The sequence below is a fragment of the Triturus cristatus genome, chromosome 2_2, assembly GCF_964204655.1.
Source record: "Triturus cristatus chromosome 2_2, aTriCri1.1, whole genome shotgun sequence".
In the NCBI taxonomy this organism is placed as follows: Eukaryota; Metazoa; Chordata; class Amphibia; order Caudata; family Salamandridae; genus Triturus; species Triturus cristatus.
This window is the reverse complement of record NC_140582.1, coordinates 590,877,155-590,892,027: the sequence shown is the minus strand read 5'-3', so window position 1 is coordinate 590,892,027 and position 14,873 is coordinate 590,877,155. Positions and strand designations below refer to the sequence as shown.

Sequence of the window (14,873 nt, the reverse complement as noted above, 5' to 3'; positions counted from 1 at the left end):
CCTGGTCTTACCACTGACCTAAAAGGAGAATATGAACTTTGATAAAACATTGCCTGAATTTGTATGCATTTTTCTACTTTTCTCCATTGACTTCAATGGTGTCTAATTGGGCACAAAAGTGATATATTTTCCGAACTCTTACAAATCATAACCTCTAAAGTAGTTACTGCAGATTGAAATACTTGGTCTTCAAATTTGCTTAAAAATCAATATTAATTTATAAATTGGTCTCAGATTTATTCTTGAGTGTGTGTCTCATTTATTGCCTCTGTGAGTACAACAAATGCTTAGCACTACCCCCTGATAAGCCTAACTGCTCGCCCACACTACCACAAAAAGAGCACTAGTATTATCTACTTTAACCTCTGTATACAAGTAAGTGATCCACTGGACTCTCTGCACAGTGTACTTCGTTTTAGTACGCTAAAGAGCCAGCTTCCTACAAAGTTTCAATAAAACATATACAATGATTTTGGTGAAAGAACATAACCGTTTTATTGTTGGATAGTAAATGATAATGAAAGCTTAACAAGTGTTGTAGATATTATTTTTCACCATGGGAAAGCTAAAGTATTGTTATGTATGAATCTCATAGAAAAGATCTTTTTTTTTTAATATTTTTTATTATGCAGTTGGATACAATCAGAAGGGTCAGAAGGACAGAAAGCAACAAACATTCTTAACCTGGACATAAGTTTGGCCAACAGAAAATAAAATAAAACAAAAGGAGAAGTAAATATTCATTCACAATGCCAGATCTTCTCCCTCCCCTGGTCTCACAGCAATCCATTCGGATATGGGGGACCAGATAGACTCCCCAAAATCCCTACTTTTCTTCCCTTTCTGAGCATACAATAATAGCTCAATATTATAAATGCCCAATAACCTTGATAACCATAATTGAAATGAGGGAGCATTTGTGTCCTTCCAACCCGAGGAAATTAAAATCCGAAGAACAGCTACAGAAACGAAGACCAGAGCTTCCTCGGCCTTTCCAAGATTTAATCTATTGTCTAAACCTAACAGCATCAGAGAGGGAGATAAGTCGATTCTTAAACCTAATACTTCCTCCCAGAATTTGATAATTCCTCCCTGAACAGCAGTTAAAGAACCACAATTATAAAACATATGCAATAAATCAGCAGGTCCCATATTACATCTGGGGCAAGAATCATCTTCCCTGACCCCCCAAGCGAAAAGCTTAGCGGGAGTATGATACAAATCAAATACTGTCTTGTAGTGCTGTGCCCTCAGATTCGTAGAACGAAATATTTTTTTATTCATATATAATGCCATATCCAAATCAATATCAGGGTTCCCTAATTTAGCTGCAAGAGTATTTTCCGTTTTCTCCATATCATCTTGTATTTCACCCAATAAAGACAAATAGATAGTTTTAATACTCTGACCCCCTTTCAACAACAAATCAATCAAAGGAAATTTTGACAAAAATGGGATCTTGGGCCTTAAAGTCTTAAATGAGCTAACTAGTTGAACATAAGAGAGCCAGTGACATGAAGGGATAGCGGCTCTACGTTGGAGGACATCAAACCCCTCAATCCCATCTACACCCAGTATATCCCCTACTGTCTTAATTCCCTGCACTTTCCAGGCCTGGAGGTTCCTTTCTAGACCCAGCTTCAAAAATAAGCTAGAGTTACAGAGATGGAGATACGAATGGATCTTAGGAAGTTTACATAACCTGGAAATAGCCCTCCAGAGCCCCCATACTCCTTCCAGAATCTTAAAGCGGGCCCTTTTATAATATCTCCGATCGACTTCACACATCAAGAGACCTAATGCTTTCCTGCCCACTAACAACTCATAGATTGAGGGTGGTTTCTGGATGTCAATGTTTACAGAGTTATGAGGTGGCCTTGACTGAAAAAGAATGGACATTTGGGTTAACAAACATGACCAGTGATAAAGCCCTAACCTGGGTAATGCGAGCCCCCCCCTCTCCCTCGGAAGAGACAGTAAGCTCGTAGAGCGCCTGATTTTTCCATACTGCCAAATAAACCTTATAAAAATTGATTCCAGGTTTTTAATGACTTTCTCCTCGACTAAGAGGGGGATAGCACGAAACAAATAAAGTATCTTAGGAAACATAGTCATTTTAAGAACATTAACTCTACCAATCAGTGACAGGTGTAAGACATCAATTCTTTTTAGATCAGCCTCAATAGTTTTACCTAATGGAATAAAATTCTCCTCTATAATTTTATCGACTGATGCATTGATCCTAACACCCAAATAATTTGCAGAGTCCATAAATCTGGAGTCTGATTTAACAATGTTTCTTGTACATATAATTTGGGTTTTAGATTCATTTAGCAAATACCCAGATTGACACCCAAATATTCTTGCCAGTTGGGCCACGGCCACCAAGGCCTGTTGGGGATTAGTAGTTATCACCGCCAAATCATCTGCATATGCCATAATCTTGTTTTCATAACCATTACAGACCACAGGACTTATCAAAGGGCTCTCTAATATCTGCCGAATAAGTGGGTCGATATAGAGGGCGAAAAGAATTGGGGAACAGGGGCAGCCTTGACGCGTGCCTCTATTAATAAAGATTTTCTCCGAGCACTCCCCCATAACGACAATCCGTGCAACTGGGTCAACATACATTGCCCTGATCGCTTGGATACATTTCTCACCAAAGCCTCTTCCCCTTAAGATCTGCCAAAGGTATGCCCAAGCTACGCGATCAAAGGCCTTTTCAGCGTCGAGCAGGATCATGGCCATCTCACCCCCCATGACGGCCTGGGCATCGAATAAGGCTATTGCCCTCCTAATATGATCTGTAGTACCTCGCCCAGGCACAAACCCGTGCTGCCATGGGGAGACAAGGTCGCCAATGATCCTGCCCAACCTCCTAGCCCAGATTTTAGAATAGAGCTTCGTGTCGGCATTGATCAATGAAATGGGACGATAAGACCCAGGTTTCTCAGGAGGCTTCCCTTTTTTGTGAAAAACAACTATATTGGTCTCCTTCCATGACTGCGGGACCTTTCCTGTACAGATTACACCATTGAAAAGATCGATTAGAAGCGGGGTGATCTCAGCTTCCAGGCATTTATACACCTCAAGAGGAATTCCGTCGGGGCCCGCTGCCTTACCCAAGGCTGAGTCATGCAGGGCAGCCAAAATCTCATCCCGATTAATATCCCTCTCCAGCTCCTCCCTTAGTGAGTCCAAGATACGAGGACCTTTGTCACTAACTTTTGGATTTTGAGCGTCATTTAGCTTCTCGTCAGTGTAGAGTTTTTGATAAAAATTCTTAAAGACCTGTAAAATATCTTTGGCATCAGAGTACTCTACCCCACTTTCTTCAATCTTGGAGATAATATTTTTAGATTTCCCTTGCTTAATTTGTAGAGCAAGAATTCTGCCTGCCTGTTCGCTCGTCTCATACCGTTTAGCCCTGGTTGTTTGATATTCAGACATAGACCTCTGCATCACCAGCTTCTGTAATTCCGCCCTAGCTGTCAACAATATCTTGTAGCTCTCATTGCTATCCCCTCCTTGTACAATATCAAAGGTGTGTTGTTCCTCCGCAACAGACAGATTCCTACCAAGTATTTCGGTCCTACTTCTATCTTCCCTTCTCAGCTTTGTTGCGTAGCTTATTGATTCGCCCCTGAAAGCAGCCTTAAAAGTCTCCCATACCCCGTTTCGTGATGTGCTATAACGATTGGCATTAAAAAAATCCACCACCCATTTCCTTATGTGTTCGATAAATCGATTATCCGACAATAGACTCCTTTCAAAGGTCCACCTTGACCGGGCTTTTCCTTGCACTGCAATTTGATACATTAGTACTAGGGGATTATGGTCTGACAACAGCTTTGGAAGTTTCGTAATTGCCACCCTATTGATTGCGGAAGATGATACCAGAAAATAATCAAGTTTTGAATATTTTTGAAAAGGGTTTGAAAAATATGTAAAACCAGTTTTAGCAGGTTCCTTGACTCCCCAAACATCTACCAATCCATGTGAGTTTATAAGAGCCTTAATAGCCCTAAAAACTCTCGGTTTCCGTCCCAAATAGGCTGACTCCCTGCACCAATCAAAGGAGATATTCAAATCCCCACAAAATATTATAGGGGTGATCCAGTTTACCAGCTCCATTTCTAGAAAATCAAAAATCTCTGGATCATCGCTATTTGAACCATATACCACACATAAAGTAAATCCCTTTCTCATCTCGACCAGAAGCCATCTCCCACTACTGTCAGCTTTAGTTCGCCTGGCTCCACCCATGGAAATTCTGGCTAACACAGCGACCCCCCTAATAGTCGATGATTGGGTTGTAGATGATAACAACTCGAAACCATTTAGGGACATAAGGCTCCTTCTAGCCCAGGGGAGATGGGTTTCTTGAAGGCATAAGACGTCGAAATTATTATATTTCACATATTGTGCCATTTTATTGCGCTTCCTCCAATCGTTCAACCCTCCTATGTTGACTGAACATATTTTAATACATGCCATCCCAAGGGTCCGTCTGTACATCCAAGATCACCTGTACCTTAAACCGATTACCTCTTAAAAAAATCATACTCTGCCTACACAGAAAACCCTCTTCCAATTTTTCCAACTGCAAATTTTTTGTTTGATTACCCCCCCCTGCACCCCCCCAGTGAACCCACCCCCCCATGGTCCTACCGGCCTCAGATCCCTGAAGCCGGCACCCCATCCCCCACCCCACCAACCCCGCACACCAATCCCCCTCTGGAAAGCGCTCAGACCTGGTCTGTGCGTGTGATGGAAAGCAGAGATTGCAGTGAGGACAATCTAAAAAAAGAAAACAGATTATCTTAACCCTATTTGGCGTGGCCGAACCATACTTCCTAACCAAAATAACATTGGATACTGGATTCCCCTTAACAATTCAGACCTCTAATATGGCCATAAAGAGAGACGAAAGTGAACACAACGCCTAGCTTCTAACAATTAGAGTTATTTGCCTAAAGAGTCCAAGTATTCTTTTGCCTTGATTTCTGAGGCAAAGAATACAGTTCTGCTTTCATTAATTATTTTCAGCTGGGCAGGGTTTATCAGAAAGGCTTGGATCTTTTTCTCTTGAAAAGGTTTGATCAGCTCCCTCAGCCGCCATCTGCGCTCGACTGTCGCATGGCAGAAGTCCGGGCGCACAAAGAAAGAAAACCCTTCACCACTCCTTTTAGCGTCAGGTCTGGCTTTTTCTGCAATGGATTGTCTTAAGATGAAGTTACCAAAGAAGATTAACACTGCCCTAGGTTTATCGCCTTCCTTGGTATTCTTGCGGAGTTTATAGGGAGTGCGGTGAACCCGTTGAATTTCAGTAGGCCAATTCCAACTTGAGAGCTCTGGGAATGCTTGCTCGAAAAGTTTGATGATAAAAGTTTTGATATCGGAGCCCTCGACTCCCTCAGGGATACCCAGGACCCTCAGATTGTTCCGACGTAGCCTGTTCTCCATCTCCTCCATTTTCCACTGCATATCTGTCACCTGCGCATAATGAGAATTCACCTGACTAGTTGCTGCAGCTACCTCAGTCTCCGCCGCGACAACTCTTTCCTCCAGGTTTGAGACTCGGTCCGCAGTATTTGTACATACTTTTGAAAGTTTCCTGACCACCCCCTGAATCTTCCTCATGGCAGCCTGAGCCTTTCGATTGTCCTGACGGGTCTCCTCTCTATGTAAGATTATCTCCTTGTGGATAGTTTCCAATATGGTTAAATGGGTAGAATCTACATTGGGAGACCCCTGCAGAGCCAACTCCGAAGAATGATCCCAGCTAAGTTCACGTTCAGAGTTGGCCAGGATTCTTACGGTTGGGCCTACTGGGGGTCTAGATGTAATTGCCAATGGATTTGTTTCTAAATCGCTCTCTGAATCTAGAAAGGAGCTGCGCTCGTCATCATCTTCTGACCATTCTACCCCTTCAGAGACAGAGAAGAAACACTCGCTAGAATCTTTTTCTTTTTCGACGGGAGTAATACCAGGGCCAGGACCTAAGCCCGCTCCATGATTCAAATGGTCTAGCTGTGATTGAAGACCAGTATGAGCCATAGCTGAGTCCTGCACAAGGGGGCCTGTTTCGCCAATTGAGGCTTCAAGGGGTAACCTGTTTTCCACCATATGCATCCCCTTAAGCTCTTCACCTCCGATAAAAACGGCATCAGGGTTTGCCTTATTTGATGATTTTAATACTATAGGCATTGCCTGCAGTGGGCTTTCAGAGACAATAGGCTTATCACCCTCGAATTCAGCCCTTTGAATAGTGTCCACCTCCAGGGCCTTTGCCTTCACAGCCTCGCTCTCCTTACCCGTTTTAATGAAGATATCAGCAATCGAGGCAGCCTGAAGAGATCTCCCGGTATGCTGTTTTTTTTTCCCCAGAACAGTAGAGCATTTCGTATGGGAGTCATCATTAGAAGGTAAGGCACTGCCATTATCGTCGCGTAGACCCTTTTTCCTTTGGGTAGCAGATTTCGCCCCCGATGCAGCCTTAGGACCCATATCTTCGAAGCCCACTGCCTCTTGTCCGAAGCGAGAGCCCGCTGTGCTCCGTCTGACTCCTGTCCTGCTTCGCAGCTTTGCGTCCGGGCTCCGCCCTCCTGTGTGTCCGCGTCTGCTACGGCGTCCGCAGCGTCCACCTCCCGATGCTAGAGCCACGGACAGAACAGTCCGGACGATTTGCCTCCCGGAGCCTCGAACAATCAGGCAGGTAAAAAACATTGAAACATTGAATACAGGGGACTCCTCTGACTCCAGGGGAAAAAGATCCGCCGAAACTACTCGCGGTCAGCCTCGTCCATCCAAGCCCTCACTGCTCTCTCCGCAACGGCTGTTAGCAAGCCGCCATCTTGCTTTCTCCCTCATAGAAAAGATCTATTGTTTATTTTTTTTCTGAATCTCATAATCCATGGCTATGACATAGCAACAGTTGATAACTACACTGGTTACCCATTGTTGTGATGTCATTTCAGTCATCCTGGTCAGGTGACAGTGCTCCCTAGTAGCCTGTCAGTGCAGCATTGTTTTGTCTGCTTTGACTGTAAGCAGAAAGTACAGCTGCGGGTGGGGGGGAGGCAGACAGAGAAGATGGTGAGGGTTGGACATGGGTAGCAAGTATGTTTTTGTTTTTAAAAACCCTAAATGGCAGGGTTGCATAACAGAGGCCATGTTAAATACAGCTTCCCCATTGCTTCTCTGCTTCTGCATAGCAGGTGAAAGCAGGGGTAGATGATTTTGGGGGTCATGCATAAGGTAAAATTATAGATGGACTGTTGGACTTGGCCCTTTTGGCATGTTCATCCCAAAACTTTTTGCGTTCTCCTAGCCTTTTTCTGTAACCTGGTGTTGGTGATTTTAGGTCTCTAAGCACTTTAGCACAGGGGTCCAGTGTAAAGTGCGTGCGCTCTCTGTGTATGTGTGGTGAGATGGGCCTGCCCTCCCATAGGAATGCATGGGGATATGTGTGTCCCTGGTAGTTCCTGGTATGAGAGGAGTGCAGGGCCGACTTTAGTATGTGCGGACTCGTGAGAATAAATGTTGCGCAATGGTGTGAGCAGATTTATGGTGACTGGTGGAGAAGTGCCACTTTTAGAAGTTGGCATTTCTGTGTGCTATGTGTCTGCCTGCCTGATGTGGAGTGCATGTCTAGCTTGTGATTGACAGGAGCTGAGAGGGCTGGGGAATTCCAGGAGCCAGGGTGAGTCTGCCCAGTGGTGAATAGAGAGATCTGCATGCAGATGGGAGGGAGGAGTTGCACCTGGGACCTGAATAGGACTGTGCCTTCCCTCCACAATGCTGGCTCCGCCCCCTGTGGTGCGTCTGAGCACCTAGCCCCCACCTGACAAAGGAGAGAGGAGCTGAGCAAAACAAAGTGCTCCAAAGCTCCCCCAAACCAGTTCTGACTGGTATCCCCAAGCCCTGTGCTATGACACGAAGGAAAAGGGCATATAAATGTAGGGGCTGTGACCCCATGAAATGGCTCAGATCCTGTTCAGTGTTCCTGACGGAGGGGGGCTTGCTGCTGGTGGGGCCCAGGAGGGACCACCATGGGGGCTACCTCCCTGCTGGAGGGCCCTGTGTGCTGGCCCCATGGGTCCTACATTCCCCCCTTGATGCCTTAAGGACTGTTTGGGACCCTTTTGCTTGCTTAGGTCCCATATTTGTGGATACAGGACTTTGTGATCCCTCCAGCACCTCGTGTGCGCTTTCTGGCCCTTTTCTAAGAAGAGGAGCTATAGGCTCTGCAGCACGCAGCTGCCGTGTATGACAGAGGGAATCCCCGGTGTAGGGATTCCCCAGTAGTGCAGGAGTTGCGGGTGCCCACCCCGCATACTGGTTCCTTTATTTATTTTTGGGGCATATTAGAAGAGCGGGTGCCCACCCACCTCCTCCTTTCTGAAGACAGGCGGGTGCCCACCCTGCAGTGCGGCCGTGAACCGAAGCCACCGCGATCGGTGGCAAAACCAGGAAGTCAGGCCTGCGCCGCCTGACTGTGGTCGGGGCCTGGTGTGCTCCACTTCTGCTTCCCCCTGCCTGGGGGATGCCGTGCCGCGCCTCGCTGGTCTCCCGGGCAGAGAGAGAGAGACCGGAGCGGGATTACCCGCGGGGCTCCCATGATGAAGACGGAGCCCCGCATGCGGCCCGGGTGAAGAGAAACGACGGCCGAGGCAGCCAACAGCAGCGCGGGGCTCCCAGGAGTCCAGGAAGCCCCGTGAGAGAAGTGCTGCCGCCTTGAAGACCCGGAGCCGCACAAGTGATCCTCGGTGAGTGCTCAGGTGGTGAGTGGCCCCAGCTAGAAGCGGGCCGCTTCACCATGGGGGAGCAGTCTGGTGTGGTCCGGGCGGCCCCGAGAGAGAGCGGGCCGCCCACATGATGGGCACAGTAATTGAGAGAGGGCCCAGAGGGGCCCGTGCCCTCCAGTTCCTTTGTGGGCGCATGTTGTGCCTCAAGAGCCAGCGCGCTCCAACGTTGGGGACCATTTCTGTTGCAGGTATAATTGTTGATCAAAGGGCCCAGAGGGGCCCGTGCTTCCCCAGTTCTGGCCATTTCCTACAGCTGCCCCAGTTGGCTAGAGGGCAGCTGCAACGTTTGGCGCACTTCTGCCAGGGGCACATTGAGTCCAGAGGCACAGTGGTGACCGCGTGTTTGGCTGATCCCAGCTGCTCTGCGAGGCAACTGCAACGTTCTTTGCGCAGTTATTTGAGAGAGTCCCTGAGAGGGACAGAAGTGGCACAGAGGTGCCAGGCCTTCACCATTATTTACAGCTGCCCAGCAAGTAGTGGGCAATTGCACCGTTTAGGCGCACAGTTCTTTGGGGGCATGTTTTGAGTTAGGAGTGAGATCCACTCCTTTGCCCCATACTTTCCCAGCTGCCCAGCAAGTAGTGGGCAGCTGCAACGTTTAGGTCTGCGCAGATTGCGCACCCTTGACTTTCGCTGCTTTGGCAGCGCGCCCTGACATTTGGGACATAGGGCATTTGAGCCCCTGTTTGAGATGGACAGTTGGCCAGGGTGGCTGTTTGGATTGTAGGGTGCCAGGCCCTATGTGATTATGTGGTGCTAGGAAATGTAATGTATGTAGTATGTTTTACGCACCCTGTTTGATACCTCTAAATGTAGTTTTATGATTATGAGGTTGTACCTACTATGGTTAGGTTTGAGATATTTTCTACTGTGTTTTATTTCCTAAACGTGAGTTATGTTTAAGGGATTAGTGTCTAATGTGTTTAGACTTATGAGAAGAATGCATAAGGTGTTTATGCTGGTGAGGTTGGCGCAGAATGTAATTCGCGCCTGATGTGATACTGTGCATAATGTGGTTTATGTTACAGGCTGATGCTAAGTACAGTGGTTATCAGTAGTTACTGGTTGTGTTCTATGTTTATGATAAGTTCTATATTTACTAAGTTCACTTTGTGATGGTACTGACAGTGGTCCAGTGGGCCCTGTCAGGTGTATATAATCCCTTGTAGATATGACCCAGTGCCAGGTGGCACCATGTATATTATGTGTTTACTATTCTAATGTGTTATGAGAATACAAAGGCTATTTTTGATATAACCTTGCGTGGAGTTCCTTTTGTGGTGTGCCTGGAATGTTGTTGCTGTGTGCGTGCGCAAATGCTTTACACATGGCCTCCGGGATAAGCCTGACAGCTCGTGCCAAGCTACAAAGGGGGTGAGCAGGGGTTGTCTTTGGCGTGTAACTCCCTTGCCCTGACTAGAGTGGTGGTCTCTGCCTGGCTTTGGCGCAAGCCTTAGCCAACCAGAGTTCCCATTTCTAACATGGACAAAAAGTGAATAACAGGGATATTTTTCATCTCGAGGTTCTGAATGACATCACAAACAACTCGAGCTTCACTCTTGCCTATTTGATGTCACTAAAAACCCCTCTGTGAAAAGCACTCTTTTAATTCACTGTTACCCATCTATAATTCTCTATGCTATTGACTGCAACTGTCTTGTGACCTGGCCGTAATTTCAAAACAATCGCTTCACCTAAGGAGTCCTTCTATAAGTCAAGAGTGACTTGTTTACACATTGAAACATATTTTAAAGAGCAGAATCATATGCACAGGCATTTATTGTCCCCTAAAAGAGAACCTTTGTCTAAAGTAAAAACAAACTATGGTATAGATTTGGTCACATACTGCTATGTAGCCTGAAATGAAAAGAAATATCTGTTATCACTAACTTCTAGTCTAGGATACCTCCAGTCACTGTAGGCAAAGAGTAGTGTCTGCTAATAGGTCAAAATAGTAAAGCTCAGTAAAAACAAATTCAAATATTGAAAGCAGAAGACTATTTTCCTTTAAATCAGTATATCATTGTTGCCATTTTAAACAAGGGTCATGCAATCCTCACATGGTCATTGTTATAAATATGACAGGTAGACTGCAGTAAAAGTCATTTTACTGACTTGTGCTGTGATCAGAATCTCCACAATGGCCAGACCAAAGAATCAACTGAAGCACATGGGGCCATATTATCAAGAACGGCGATAACATTATCGCCGCTTTAGCGGCAGGAAACTGCAGTTAAAGCGGCGATAAGGGGCTTGATAATATGCCCTAGAGAATTCCAATAGAAGCCCAGGTGTGTGGCTCTTCCCACCAGAACCTGAGCTTCTATTGGAATTCTCTAGGGCATATTACCAAGCCCCTTATCAACACTTTAGCGGTAGTTTCCTGCCGCTAAAGCGGCGATAATGTTATCGCCGTTCTTGATAATATGGCCCATAGTCTTCAGTGAAGGACACCTTTCAAATGTGTAAGCCTAACAGGAGCATCATTGCAGTGTGCAGCCAAAATTGATAAAATACTGTGTGCGAACAAACTATCAATGACACATTTGAACAAGTAAAAAACACATGAGAACTATTCCCATTGTAAGTACACAAAGAAAACGGCAATTTAAAAAGTAAACGCAAATGGAGAAAATGTCTGAAGATTTCAGTATCTTATAAAAGTGAAACATTTGAATTGAAATGTAAAAGTTATTGAGTTACAAATTATTGGACAGCAGAAAAATAATAAATAAAAGGCCTCTATTTAGAACATGGATCTGATTGACATGTTGAAACGTGAAGGGCTAACAGCAAATGCATTGAATTAGACGGAAACAGTTCCTTGGGCTGACGCATACTCAGGATAGTTAAATCTACACTTACAACACATTTTGGAATACAAACGATGACAATATACCAGCCTGAGCCCTTTATCTGAAGAGGGTGCTAGGAGTGTCATGTATTTCATGGGAAAGTCCTCTATAAACACTAGACATTTGGGTATAAAACCTTCAAAATGGAGAAAGTGACAGAGTTGACTAAATAAAGAATGTTCACAGCAGCATTCGATGTTGCTTGTTATGTTAAATTCTACCTTAGAAACCATTCTTATGCTCCATACAGCTCAGTGTGATGAAGTCAAAGACTGCCTCTGATGCAGGCTTCAGGGGTTAGCACAGTATTTCCTTGATTAATTATGTGCTGAGCAGTTTACCTTTTTAACAAGGTCACATCTTTGATTGATTGTTGCCTGTGGTCCTCTGTCTTCTTTACGAGGCCTGGGAAATGTTTTAATTATGCTGAAGTAATCGGAGTAATTTCTGTAATTGCACATTTCACTTGTGCAAAATTACCAAAATTATACTATATAACACCAGTTGGAGTAATTAAAAGTAATTTGGGGCAAAAATACTACTTCGGGAGCTCAGGAACACTTAACTAAGTGAGAGTGAGTGGCTGCTGGCTACTGCTGTTCGTGTCCTGTGGCATACAGTTCTATGTTCTCAACACAAAATGCTTCCTCTGGCCCATTTTGGATATGAGGGTACATTTTGCACTAAGGAAGTGGTGCTAAATGCTGGATCTCACACAATTACGCATAATTACTAATAATTTTGTGATCATTACAAGTAATTATGCTAGGGAGTATTATGCCAGTTACACCCACTCATAGTCTTTACCACCTCCAAACATCCAAAGCTTCTGTGCCAGATATACAAATCTCAGGAAAAGGAAGACTTTAACGTAAAATTGGTCCCCATAAATATTTCTTATTTTGAATTGCTTTGCACTGCTTCCAGTAATAGTGGTATTTTTAGAAATAAATATGGTTTCAAGAGGTCAAAGGTATGTACTTTTAGAAATAGTAGTAGTGATCCACATGTAACTGGGGCAACTCTCCACACTCCTCCCAGCATGTATGTACTTTTAAAAATAGTTGTAATGGTCCACATGTAAGTGGTGCAGCTCTCCACAGTCTTCCCAGCAGCAAAATAGTTAACTTGGATTGCTGTATCTTGCAGCAGCCAACTCTGGCACTTGGAAGGTAGAAACCTCAACTGATAATGAGTGCCCCCCTTAACCCTTACCCCCAGCAAACAAAAACCTCACTGGTCATTTTGATCTGTTGATGGTACTTGATAGAAATTGGGGTCACTAGTTGGCAGAGGTAGGTACCTTTGTCCAAGTAGGGACCCTTCTTCGTAGTCATGCTAAGGGGGATACACTTCTAAAATAACCCCTGCTCATCCCCTTGGTAGCTTGAAACGAGCAGACATGCTTATCTCAGAGGCAGTGTGTAAAGCATTTGTACATGCATACAGTAATACAGTGAAAACACTACAAATGGACACCACACCAGTTTAGAAAAATAAGTAATCTTTTTCTAAACAAAACAAGACCAAAACGTCAAAAATCCAGATAACAGTAATAAAAATATGACTTTCAAAAAGGTAGAAACAATTCTGCTCAAAGCAAATTGCAGATGCGACACTTTCAACCCAAAGTATCTTGGATGTGTCAAAATCAAAAGGAAGAACAGCCACAAGGAAGGTGATGCGTCGGTTCCTTACGTGCAGGGAAGGAGATGCTTCGGTTCCTCACTCCAGGAGAGGTGATACGTCGGTTCCTTAGTGACATGCAGGGGAGGTGATGCATCAGTTCCTTACTCCAGGGGAGGTGATGCGTCGGTTTCTTACTGTGGCCCCAGTGTCCTTGTAGACTTTGTGCTGCTGTGCGATGCGTGAGGATCGGGGATGCAGCGGTTCTCAATGCGGCGGCGGCAACAGCGCTTGAGTTGATTTCTTCAGCCGTGGTCCACTAATGCTTTGGTTCTTGCAGCCACACAGCAGGGCCTGTATCAGAATCGGTGTGGTAATCTCGGACTTTGTAGACCAGTGCACTCGATGCAGCGTGCGGCGCTTTCTCGAGCCACAGGCAGGCGCTGCATCGGTTTCTTTGGCGATTTATCAGAAACAGGTACAGATGAGTTGTGCTTCTCCTCGTTGCGTGACTTTTCCTGCTCCCAATAGCCAGAACAACTTCCAGATGCCCAGAACAGCTATTGGCACCTCTTGGCAGGTCAGAACTCTCAGCAAGGGAGTTCAGGGAAGCAGTTGGTAAAGTCTTTGTATCCCTGAGACTTCAAAACAGGAGACAAGCTCTACTTCAAGCCCTTGGAGAGCTTCCTCAAGCAGGGGACTCAGTACACAGCAAAGTCGTTGTCCTTTCCTTGGCAGAAACAGCCACTGCAGGTCAACCCCAGACAGCACACAGCAAAGTGGCAGCACTTCTCCACAGTTTTTCCAGCTCTTCTCCTTGGCAAAGGTTCCTCTTGAATTCCAGGTATGATCTAAAACTCTGGGGTCTGGGCCCCTCTTTTTATAATACAAAATCCTTTGTTCTCAGTGGCAGAGAAGTTCTTTGCCCAGACAAAAACAGTTATGTCCTCTCAGGTGCAGCTTCCTGGCAGGAGGTGTAGACAGCATTGGCCTTGGCAGACCGGGCCCATTCAGGTGTGAAAGAACTCTCCTCTCCCTACTCTGAATACAGCGCAGGTCTATTCAGCCCATCCCTTTCTCACCCTGGAAAGGCAGGACACACCTCAACCTCCCAAGTGGCTGTCTGAACAGAATGCACATCCCAGGCCCCTATCACTCCAAAGCCAGACAGTCAATATACAACCTAGCAGAGGCACACTGGATGTTTAGGCATGACAATACCTACTTTCTAAAAGTGGAATTTTGAAACCCAGAATGTAAAAATCACCTTCACTTAAAGATCCTTTTTAACATGCTGAGTTCAGGCATATCAAACTTTATATTCCTATCTTGTTCCCATGGGCAGTAATGCTCATAGATGTTATGAGCAAACACTTCATTCTATCATATGAGACAGATAGTCTTACAATAGTGGAAAAATAAATTGGCAGTATTTCACTATCAGGACATGCCACACACATCAGGGCATGTCCTACCTTTCACATACACTGCACATTGCCCACAGGGGTACAGTAGGTCTACCTTAGGGGTGGGTGACTTACATGTACAAAAAGGGAAGGTTAGGGCCTAGCAAGTGGGT

General features: G+C 45.2%; 1 protein-coding gene across 2 annotated transcripts in view; it reads left to right on the top strand.

Moving 5' to 3' along the window:
• FSTL5 (follistatin like 5) overlaps positions 1-14,873 on the top strand; it is a 2,810,134-nt gene that overhangs the window by 404,390 nt on the left and 2,390,871 nt on the right. The window lies entirely within an intron of this gene.